At 38.5% G+C, this 12,852-nt stretch overlaps 1 protein-coding gene across 1 annotated transcript in view; it reads left to right on the forward strand.

Annotated features, from left to right (window-relative positions):
• The first annotated feature begins 2,247 nt into the window (after positions 1-2,247).
• The window catches only part of LOC131062719 (uncharacterized), a 59,103-nt gene continuing 48,498 nt past the window's right edge, over positions 2,248-12,852 (forward strand). Inside the window, exon 1 of the mRNA XM_057996434.2 lies at positions 2,248-3,712. The gene's annotated coding sequence lies outside the window, so the exon portion shown is untranslated. The remainder of the gene's footprint in view (positions 3,713-12,852) is intronic.

A 12,852-nucleotide genomic window follows, 5' to 3' on the forward strand; every position in this document is an offset into this window, starting at 1 on the left:
TAATACTTCTATAGTAAGTATGTGAATTACAATTTAGGGGCCTGCACTTGCAGGAAGACCAACAACCTAGAGTGCACTGCCATCACAAAAGGAGCCTCATTGACTACATAGAAATCCAAACTACAATCTGGAGAAGTGTTGAACTACAAAAGATAGCATCTCCTATGCCTGAGTATAGTTCCGATTAAGTTCAATACTGGATGACTAAATCCTCTTACATAATCCCAATTTGATCTCCAATGATTGACCAACTCCTCTACCTGAATGATATTATATTATTCGCACATTACATTCCTTGACCATGACCTCTAACAATAACCATGATATCTTCTACAATGAGATCTTCCATCTATATATACAAACCCTCGACCATAAAGGTCGGCCACCAGATAATAAACCAATTATATAATTACAAACCATGTCGGCCTTAGACCAAACAAATAATATCCAACACATAAGATATCCTGAAAATACATCGAGAGGTCCAATCCACATGTTACATTAAAGCCGGTCCATAACCCAAATCAACCGGGACCCCGTATAGGTCCACACGCTATAGCAATGATCTCCATTCACCAAGTCTCGAACATGATCACTGACAACATCCTGAAACTCCACCAGAAGTTGCATCAACACCACTTATGCAATTCATCAAAGATCTTCATCAAAAGATCTGCCGGTGAAACCCTCGTCGGAACCAGAAACCAAGCTTCTAAGCAAGCATGATAACATCTGATCATCAGACCTAAACCAACTGACCAAATATGAGCATGAGTATCATGAACAAGCCAATTCTATCACCAAACTATACTAGAGCCTACCGGATCATGCCGGATCCAAGTTAACCAGCAACCACTCAACCTACCGAGACCAGAAGGGTGTCGGTAAAGCATCCAAACAACTAGTGTTGGCATCAATGACAAAACATCAATGCAACACATAATCAATTCCACCAAATGACCAACAAAGATGGGATGTCTAAATGTTTCAACAATGACATCGAGGTCAAACAAGGGTGTCCTTTATCTCCCACTTTGTTTGGCTTATATATTAATAATCTTGAAGAGTGGTTAAACAATACTAATGGGGAAGGTATCCAGTTAGCAGGATATATGGTGAAATTGCTTTTATATGCGGATGATCTTATTCTTATTGCAAAATCTGCACAAGATTTAAGAGAGCATTTGAAGACTTTTGAGTTATTTTGTCAGGATGTTGGGATGCAAATGAATACTAGCAAGACCAAAGTCATGATCTTTTCTTTGAAAAAGAAGAAGCAATAGGTCGATTTTATATTCAAGAGCAGCCCCTTGGAGGTAGTGGTTGCATACAAGTACTTAGGAATTGATTTTCACAATAGGCTCAACTGGGAAACATGTAGATCAAAGAGGATCCAAGGGGGTTGGATAACTTTATACTTTCTTCAAAATCGATGTAGGAAAGTAGAGTTGTGGGATTGGAAGACTAAGAAAACCTTTTGCGGTTTGTTAGCGGTTCCAGTTATCCTTAATGGGTGTGAAGTTTGGGGGAATAGCATGTCAAACCTTAAATGGAAACAAATAGAGAGAATGTTGGGGGAATAGCATGTCAAACCTCAAATGGAGACAAATGGAGAGAATTCAAAATCATCTAATCACTAGTAGCCTCAAAGTCAAATCAACAATATCATATGAAGTTCTTTTGGTTGAAGCTGATATGTACCCAATTGAGGCTTTAGTAGTCATTCGATTGTTACGCTACTTGAAAAAGATAGAAAGTATGGATAAGCACCGTTGGCCCAACTTGATTGTTGAAGAGGACTTAAGTCATAGGAAAAATACTTGGAAGAAACAAAATAGCAAGTGGATGAACAAGTGGGACAAAAATTTACACGACTGTCCCAACAGTAAAGAGGAGATAAAAAAATGGTTGTTATAAATTCAAGAATGCCATGTGGACAAACCAGCTAAAGAAAAAAACGTACTATATTAAAGAATTCAACCCTACTTGGGAGCATGATGAAAAAGCTTACTTGAGATCCGTGATCAATGGAAATGCCAAAATTCTAATTACATAATTAAAAATTGGATCTCATCATTTAAGATGTGAAACATGTAGATAAAAGGTACGAAAAGAAGATTGGGAAGAAATAATGTGCATGTTTTGCAACAAAAAGACAGTAGAAACAAAATGACATTTCATAATGGGATGTGCATCGTAGCCAGTTTGATAATGAATTAAAAGTAGACAATGAACTTTTTAAAAAGTCAAGACTTCACAAATTTTTAATCAGGATTTAAAAAAAAAATCCAGCATGAATTTTTTTACTAATTTGAAGCCTCTCGATCTCTTAGACGGCTGGATCTAATGGACATCATTAAAATTCCTGTGTTCATTCATTCGTAGTCTTGTAGAAAAAAGTAAACAAACTTATATATTTGGGTGATATTCTTCAGGGAGGTCGAAATGAGCTGATAACTGGCACGGCAGGCTTGAATACTAAATACCTGGACGTGGAGTCAAGGATATTAAACGGAGGGCGCTACTTACCTCTATTTCCAGGTCGCGGGTTTATGCAGAAGGAAATATAGTGCGACTCTTATAGAATCCAGGTCGAGGGCACTTTGGAGCTTTGGAAGGGGTGAAATTCATTTTATCAGCTGATTGTGTATTCTGGAGGTGAAAACTGGTGCGTCTCCCTCAGATAATGGCGCGATTTCCTTCCTGATGGGTTTGCAAATGCTTTCCAGAGCCATTGCTTGTTCAGAGGTGGCGTGAGCTTTGGGAAGGAGGAATCAAAGCAAGAAAGAGGCATAATAAAATCGTTTTTTGATTTTATTTGGAACTGCATCCACTCACTGATTGCAACATTGGTCTGTAGCGAATACTCTGAACACCTTCTGCTGATTATCTCAGAGGTTAGGCACTACTTGTATGCCATTCTATATACATATTGTAATGAATGCCTCTTGTTAGAAACTGTATCGAGAAGAATTTCGAATAAGCCCTACTCTAATTCCTCTATAAGCGTTGAAATCTTCGTGAACTGTACCTAAATCTGTGAAGTACATTTTATATTTGTTAATTGCATAATTTACACAAACAAAGAATCTCAGTTTATCAGCAATTTTCCATCAAATCCTGAAAACTTCAAAAAGGGGGTTTGGAAACTTCGCATTATTATGGAAATTTCCAAAAGTGATCAGCAAAAAAAATATAATGATTTTGTCTTCAAGATGAGACCGCCTCTTTAGATGGCTATGAAATCACCATGACAGAAATGAAAATGGCTGCAGAAAACTTGAAACTGCTGTTCCAGAAGTGAAAACTACTGCACTGGAAATTTAAATCCCTGCTTGATGACAATCGGTGGTTTTGTCATGATTGTTGGAGTCCAGAATTTGAAGCACATAGTTTGATTCTTCCACTTAAACTTCCACTCTTGGTTTCTTCTACTGCATGAAAAGGAATGTTCTTGAATCTATTTAAGGGTATGGAGACCGTGGGTTTGATCATTGGAGGCTTGTGTGAGCGTTGTAGTGATCAAAATAAGATAAGTTCAGTTGATTGAGTTATTTTGAACTTGACAGAAAGCATAGGAGCAATTTCTAGTTGTATCTATTCTTTGTAGTCGTTCTTGGCCACCAATAACATTGGGATAGATGTGCAATTGCTGCTAGCAAGCTAGCTTTTCATCTTTAGCAGTTTTCCAGGATATTTTCGGAATTTCATGGTGATTTTCCTTTATTTCCAGGACTCAATTTAATTTTTTTGAGCAACATTTTATTCCAAGTGCTTTTATATGTTTAAACAAGTAGCACAGTACTATTATGCATGTTCTATTAATTTCTAATTAGTGAATTTGGGAAATTACGGACCATCTGATTAATTGAGTGCGTTGGGTTTTTAGAAAAGCCCTGATTCTGGAAAAAAAATAGAATAATATTACTAGATTAATTTGATATATGTGCTAAACTCTGTTCGATGAAGTATCACTTTTTGATTTCAAATTAATTGCTCAGACAAGCATTGAACTATAGCACATGAACTGACTGAGTGCATTCACAACATAACAAATATCTGGTCTAGTATTGATCAAATACATCAATGATCCAATCATCTGCCGGTAGAGGGTGGAATCTGCTGATTTAGAACTTGCAGCTGTCTCTCTTAACTTGTGTAAGTTTGTTTCCATGGGAGTGGACATAGGCTTACAATCCATCATTCCAAACCTTTTCAGAATGTCAATAGTGTATTTCCCTTGATTTAGGATAATCCCATCAGTCTGCTGCCATACTTCTAAATCGAGAAAATAGTGTAGAAGCCCTAAGTCCTTCATGTCGAATTCAGATGCAAGGTCTTGTTTACACTTGATGATGAGATGCTCTTCGCCTGTGATTAACAAGTCATCAACATAAAGAATAAGAATTAGCATATTCCATTTATTACCTTGAAGTAAAGGTTCGGATCTGCATCATTCTTTGAGAAGCCAAGTCCTGATAGATAGTGATCTATCCTTTCATACCAGGCTCGAGGAGCCTGTTTGAGCCCATACAAGGCTTTCTTCAATTTGCAAACATGAGAGTGTTGTCCATGCACTACAAATCCTTCAGGTTGTTCCAGATAGACTTCCTCCTCTATTACGCCGTTTAGAAATGCATTCTTTACACCCATTTGATGGATTTTCCATCCCTTTGATGCAGCAATAGCAATCACAGCTTTGACAAAAGTGTATCCGGCAACAGGAGCAAATGTCTCTTCATAATCAATTCCCTCCTTTTGAGAGAAACCTCTGGCAACAAACCTTGCTATGTATTTTTCAATACTTCCATCTGCCGCATGTTTGATTTTGAAAAGCCACTTAGAAGACACCATTGATTTGTTCTTAGGCCTAGGTACAATGTCCCAGACATCATTCTTGAGAATAGACTTATACTCTTCTGTCATGGCTTCTTTCCAGGCTTGATGTTGGGAGGCTTCCTCAACATTAGAAGGTTCTAAATTTATGATTTCACTCATTAGTGCAACATAGCTGGAGAATCTATTTGGTCTTTTATTTTCCCTGAAAGTTCCTTTTGGAGCTGTATAATTTTTAGCCTCCTCAATCATCTTCCTGGCCCATAGTGGTCTTTTCTTAGTCACATTAGTGTCTCTAGGTTCGTCATTATAGTCCATAGGTTCAATGTGATTGTTCCCTTCAATTGATTCATGAGTCTCCCCCTGAATCTCAGAGGAGTGATCCTTTTCACTGTATTGAGGAGATTCATCATCTGTTACATTAACATCTTTAGATCTTTTGAATGCAATATTCTCTTCAAATGTTGCATCCCTGCTTAGTTCAATTTGTCTTTGACCAGGAATATAGACCCTATAGGCTTTAGAAGTTTCACTATACCCGACAAAGATTCCCTTTTTTCCAGAGGGTTCTAATTTAGATCTTTTCTCCTTAGGGATGTGAATGTAAACAAGGCAGCCAAAAATTCTTAAGTGACCTATGTCAGGTTTGATTCCTGTGAATGCTTCTTCAGGAGTTTTGTCATCAAAAAAGGAATGGGGACATCTGTTTTGGATATACACAGCAGTACTAGAGGCTTCGGCCCAGAAAGAGGTATGAAGGTTCTGGTCATGCATCATGGCTTTGGCCGCTTCTACTATAGTTCTGTTTTTCCTTTCTGCTATCCCATTTTGTTGAGGGTTGTAAGTATTAGTGAACTCCCTCTTAATACGAGCATTATTACAAAAAGTTTTAAAGTTTTCAGAGATGTATTCCCCCCCATTATCTGATCTAAGGGTCTTAATACTTTTACCAGATATATTTTCTACTAGAGCCTTGAATTCCTTAAACCTTTGAAGGACTTCATTAGACTCTTTACACTTTAGAAAATATATCCATGTCTTCCTAGAATAATCATCTACAAAAATAACATAATACAAAAATCCTCCTAACGAGGATATTGACATAGGTCCACATAAATCAAAATGAACAATTTCTAATACATTTTTGGATTTACTTTCACTACTATGAAATGTGCCCTTGGTATTCTTTCCTAAGGCACACCCTTTGTAGATTCCTTCATGTTCTTGAGTCATCTTAGGTATGCCTGTCACCATTTTCTCTATAGAGGGTAAAGCACGAAAATGAAGATGCCCTAATCTTCTATGCCATAATTCACAAGTGTTAGAAGATTCATGAATAAGTGCTTGTGAAGGAGAGGTGCAAAGTTTGTACAGACACCCATGTTGAACTCCGATGGTGTGTGCCTTCTTGATATTTGAGTTCTTAGGCCAGGCTAAGACTTTTCCATCCATGAAGGTGATTCTGTATCCCTTGTCTTCAAGAGATGATATGGAAACCAGGTTGCGTGTGATGCTCGACACAAATAGTACACCTGTTAATTTAAGGGAGATGCCTGATTTTAGTTGAATGGTACAGGTTCTGATCCCTTTCACTGGGTAGTTTGAATCATCAGAATTTTCTACCATGGTGTCTAGGTGCTCTCTAAACCCTGTTATATGTCGGGATGCCCCATTGTCTATTACCCTGATGTTTAGGCTGGTAGATACTTGACTGGAGAGAGCTGAGTAGAATACAAGTCTTTCGGAATTTGAGTTGGTCTTACTGACTTCTACAATCGAGGCTTGAGGCTTGGGCCTACTTGGGCACTTTACAACAATATGACCATATTTATCACATCTAAAGCATTGAACTTTAGATAGGTCCCTTCTCCTTTTGAATGAACACTTCTCGGTTGAGTCCTTGCCTTTCTTCTTCTTGAAGTTATTTTTCTTTCCTCTTTTGTGCAACTGAGAGCTTAGGACTTGCATGTCTTCATTTGTAGAGTTTATTCCAATCCCTTTAGTGATCAATCTTGATTCTTCTTGTATGCAATCGGTTTTTAATCGATCAAATTTGGGAAGTTTGGATCGTGCACTAATCCCTTGAATAAATGATTCCCAAGAGGTAGGAAGCCCGTTGAGTGCCAGCATGGTTAACTCCTTGCTATCGAATGTATGACCAATTGTAGATAGTTGGTTCCTTAGCTCCGTTATCCTCATGAAATATGAAGTGATAGTTTCTCCTTGGTTCATCTTGATATGGTGGAGCTGCTGTTTTAGAGCAAGAGCCCTGCTAGTATTATTTATCTCAAACATATTCTCTAGAGTTGAGAACATTTGATATGCTGTATTTAACTATTGAGATAATAGGGACGATGTGATCTTTTACTCCACCCACCAGTAATTTCATGGCTTTGTTGTTGTTCCTTGTCCATTGAAGTTTCTCATCTTCTTCATTGGGTTCGGGTATAGCCTTCTCCACAAACATGTTCAATTCGTGTTCCTTTAGTGTGAGCATCATCCTAAACTTCCATGATACAAAATTTACAGCTCCTTCACGACGATCCTCGGGTCTAACTCCATTCACTATTTTGTTGAATATAGAATTCTAGAAAATTTAATGGAAGTTAGTTGTTTCTTCTTGTAAATCTGATCAGATCTTTCCTCATGCTAGCTCTGATACCATGTTAATGTTGATCAGATTTTGAAAGTAGAGGAGTTTTAATTTTATTCTTTATTGTTGTTACTGCTGATGAGAGATGAATACTAATATTTCAATTTAGTTCGACTTGATCTGGTGTATATCTGAGTATCAATGAAATTGACTTGCACTTTCGATATTGTACTTGCCATGAATCGATACTCATCTCCATATATATATTATTTGGAGGAGCCATGTCTTCAAAGAGTCATGGTCATGCCTCTTTGACGAGGCATGCTCCTCTAAATTAATTGGCTGTGATTAGACAGCGATTACATAATCGAACAACATTCTTTAATATAAGATCGATTCATAATTAATAGTAACAGATCAATACATAATCGAATCTCATGATAACGATTAGTTCTCTTTATTGATTTATATATGATCGATTTAATATAATGCTAGTATATATATCACCGATTCTCTTAATCGGTTTATATGATCAAGGTGGATTAATATATGATTAGTTTATATAATCGATTCTCATAATCAGCATGATTAACAATTACATACAATACAATTCTAAGTTATGTATATATGTGCTTACTGTTGACGTGTATTTTGTACACAATCATACACAGAATAAAATACCGACAGGCATCTTATCCTCTCTTGAGAAAATAGTCTCTAACTGCTGAAGATCTGCAAAAAGGATCAGTTAGATGGACTCCAAGGTTCTTTTAGTGGGGTCTCCACGTGTAGACAAGCTTTTTAGTGGTATGATGTGATTTGCTGTTTCCTCCAAGGCGTCTTACGTATTCAAAGCTCGAAGATTTTACTAGTCTAAAAGGAACTTTCAAAAAAAAGGGCAAAAGGACAGGGTTTAAGGAAGTCTAATCTAGCCTAACCCTATGAACGACTTAGCATGAATGAGATTTGGCAAGACTCAACCAACTTCAATTTTGCCATAAGATAACAACTCAATTGAAATTAGTGCGATCTTCTAAGGTAATAATGGTGTTCAATGCATCAAAGACCAAGGACACTACTATGAAGGTACATATCCTAGATACAAAAATGCTTGAAGGTTAAGGATGCAAAGTGTTTTCCAGTCGACCACGCAAGGCATTCCTACAATCAGCAAGAAGCTAGTGGTTTGGATTGCGAATCCTACCAAATATCAAATCTCACACTTAGTCTTTCAAATTAACAAACTACTTTGATTGAGCGTGATTCAAGTACATCCAACAACCATGAAGATAACTTAAGAAATTTGCAACAAAACACCATAACTTCAATATTTTATTGATTTCCAAGTCATCATATACAACAATTGCTTGAATTTCTCTCTTCAAGACTCAATCTTGCTACAAAATAAAAATTGCTTACAACTCTAATCTCTCTATTTCACTCTTAACTCTCTTACAAATGAAATGAAAAATGGGGGTATAAATAGCATCCCCAGTTACAATGAAAGGTCCAGATTGAAAGTAAATCAATGGACAAGATCATGACACCTAAACCCTAATTAGGGTTTGTTACAAATGACCTCCTTTTTACTGAACAATATTAAATACATAGCCAAATATTAAATTTGGCACAAAAATCTAGGAGGTATCAACCAATGAGAAATAAGATGTCATGTCATCTGTAACAACCTTTCATCTAGAATCTTATTCCCTTTCCAATTCTCTTTCTTAGCATATGCAATGAATTTTGTCACGATTCCTTCGATTTCTGTGTTGGGAATCTCGGGAAGATTCTTGATACTCTCTTCTAAGTGGATAACCTGATCAAATGCATCTAGAAGAGTTGTGTCCCAAGTAGGTTCAAGTTCCTTTGCTCTATCAATCAGGAGCATGGTGGCATACATCTGATCATATTGCTCATCTGTAACATCTGCGTCCTTGCGAAAGATGATCTTGATTCTATCCTCAAATTCTTGTAAATCCACATCTGTCTCGACCTCGATCCTTCTGCCAAGAATGGTACGAAGTACCTCAAATACTCTGTCCTGGATCGGATTGATCACCTCCTCAACTTGACCACATCTAACACTGATGTCCTCGAAGAGAACACTCTTTATATGGAGTAAGGTTGACCACTGAAACAAACTGTGAGAATCACCTTCTAAGATCTTCTCTTGTGCTAGAATTCTTCTAGATGTATGTCTTATAACTTTCAAGACAGGGATGACAACGTCCTTGGTATGGGCAAATGCAGCTACTGTTGCCATCAATCTGTGAATAATCTCAAGAACTTGGATAGCCTGATGGGTGATCTTCGACATCCTTGTAACAAACTCAATGGCCACCGTGTGAGATCTATCCATCCAACTACATGTACGCTGGACCGTATTCCTGAATCTTTCTGCTTCATTGATTGATTGAAGGGGCAATGCCTGCAATGGTGATCTAACTGGATCCTGACGTCCCAAAGGTTCATTGATGTGACTGAAATATGTCCTCCATGCACCGACCTCTCTCTCAAGCTTTCTATTCTTTTCCACTTCTTCTCTAAGCTTGCCTTTCAGGGCCTCAAATGTGTCGGTGGCATCATCTAAAGTCTGCTCTGCTGTGGATGGTCCTAACTCAATAGTCTGTATATGATAATCCTCTGCTAGGATCTCACCCTCATATTTGTCTGCTGCCGGTGTAGCTATCTGCAGTTTTCTTGATCCAGTCTCATCTCGAATCATCTTGGACATCTTTGTAGCCTTCTTTTTCTCTGTTGTCATATGTGAGCGTCCAACAAGGCTCTCTAAATCAATTACACTGTCCTCGTCCTCAATTACGATCACCTTAGTCAATCTTTCCTTCAACCAATCTGGGATATTTGATCTTGTCTCTTGAACTTGAATCTCCTTATGTACCATTTCTTCTTGTCTGGGAGGAGATGTTACTTCATTATCATTATCTAAATCATAGTCTTGGAGAGATCCATCGGATGAAACATGCTGTGCCTGTCCTTCCTCCTGTCTATCATTCTGTACCATCGATTCCATGGATTCTTCCACTTGAACTGTTCTATCCTCTGGCCTGGAAGAAGTACCTGGTGTTTGATCTTTGTTGGCACCTTGCTTTTTCTTGGAAGGCTCTTTCTTTTCTGATCTTTCCTTTCTCTTTGAACCTCTCGAATGGAGATTGCCCTCACTGGCACATCGAAGGTTACCTTCACCTGAATTCCTAGGATTAGGATTGCCTTCACTAACACTGGCTCCACCTTCGGCTGGCTTTTCTTCCAAAGTAAAAGACATGGCTATGCCTTGTTCTCTCAACTTCTGATGCTGAACGTCTACCCATCTGCGAGTACAAGACAAGACTGGTGCCATCAAATCATCTAAATCCACGGCCTCGGGCTCATTCCAATTCAAACTTATTGTTTTGCTTTCTCTATCATATGAAGATTGGATGTGCCTGCCGTTGTCCTGAGCTTGGTCGGCTACTCTGTAAATCTTACATTTCCTGATGAAATCCAAAGGCAATCTAGAATGTATCTTTCGTTTCACTTCGAGATCATCTAAGAGATTCATCATAAAATCTTCAATTTGGTACTCATGTCTAAATCTTCTACCGACCGTCTCCTCTAAATGTCCATGTGGATCAAAACTATTCCTCCAAGCAAAAGATGAAAAAGGATACAAGGCTAACTCCTTCTCTGCGTCATCCATGGCTAAGACATTAGGACATACCTCAACTGAATTACCCAAAATAATAGGTACCTGAACTCCATTCTGATGTCTGTGTCGGAATGCCTTCACATATGCTGCCAACTGCCTTGTTACTTCAAGTAACACAATTCTATCTGTCGGGTACCTTGGCAACATGTATGGAGGTAAAGGACATCCATGCACTCTAATGTAAGTGAACTTGGGAAACTGAATGAACCAAGCACCGTACCTCTTGATGAATTCCTGGGCATCCTGAGATAATCTGTTGTGAATCCCTCCTTGCAACGTCCTTGTGATGTTCATTGTGAAAGTATCATTGATTAACTTGTAGTTCTTCCCTGGTGGATGATGCAAGTAGGTATAGGATTCACAAAATCTGACCTCGCCGGGTCCTGTTCCAATCACTCCTCTGTGAGGTAGTCCTGCGTACTCAACGCTCCTGATTAAGGCATAGATGACGTATGAACTCATGTGGAAGGACTTAGTAGCCCTGAGTCTTCTCAACTGTACGTCTAAGCAATGGCTAATTATCCTAGCCCAATGTATGGTACCCTTTCCTTGAACAATCACCTGGATGAAGTAAAACATCCATTTCTCAAAATAGAAGGCATGAGGTGCCCCTGTAACTCTGTTGAGCATGGTAATCAAATCTCTGTACTCCTCCTGGAAATCAATCCTGTGTGGTGTGTTCGGTACTTTGCTTAGACGGGGACGACTCTTAAGTAGCCAGTTCTTGTTGATTATGCTTAGGCAAGCATCTGGATCATCATCGTACACTGATCTGGCTCCTTCAATGCTCTTGTATATCATGTCCCTGTGCTCTGGAAGATGGAAGGCTTCACTTATGGCTTCCTCTGAAAGGTACGCCAAAGTGTTTCCCTCATTGGACACAATTGTCCTGGACTGTGGATTGTAATGACGGGCACACTCGATCATCAACTCGTGGCACTGAATAGCTGGAGGAAAACCGGCCGCCTTAATGATGCCACTCTCTATTATTCTCCGGGCGACAGGTGATGGCTTGCCGATGTAAGGGACCTCCCGGAACTTCTTTGTGCTAAAATTCCCCAGGTTGGTATCTCCAATGTTGCTCCACTTGGACACGATCTTGGTCTCCACTTCTTCAGTCTTCTGATCTTCTTTCATGAGAGCCGAGCGACTGGTGGATGCTCCCGCCTTTGGGGTCGCCATACCTACACAACATTTCATTATAAGAAATAGATTTTTGCAATAAATAACGTAAATAAGAGAGATAAACTTTAGGAAACCTCATGATAAGTCTCTAGAGTTATCATTTCCTAAAATACAACAATTGAGCCAAGAGAAATTCAAGATTCAAAATTTCAAAATTTGAAATATGACGATGAATGAATAAAACAATAATAATTAAATCGCCATACCTCGATAGAGAGCTAACTCTAGAATGCAAAAATAAAATTTGCCTAGGCAAAGTTGAGGTATAAAGATAATCTTCAATATGATCCCCTCAAAATTGACTTCGCCACCTCTGGATAGAATGTGATCTTCACTTATCGCCTTGGACGTGGTCTCGAATGGATCTTCAAATTCGCACTAACAAATCTCCAAGTCCTTAGCAAATTCCCCTTTGGCGTGGTCTTAGATGGATCTTCAAATTCGCATCACCTTTTGATTGCTTACGCCACCTTTGGTTTGAATTCGCACCTCTTCAAACACACTTCGCACTCCACACAAGATGATACTA

The sequence above is a fragment of the Cryptomeria japonica genome, chromosome 5 (genome assembly GCF_030272615.1).
Source record: "Cryptomeria japonica chromosome 5, Sugi_1.0, whole genome shotgun sequence".
Classification (NCBI taxonomy): Eukaryota; Viridiplantae; Streptophyta; class Pinopsida; order Cupressales; family Cupressaceae; genus Cryptomeria; species Cryptomeria japonica.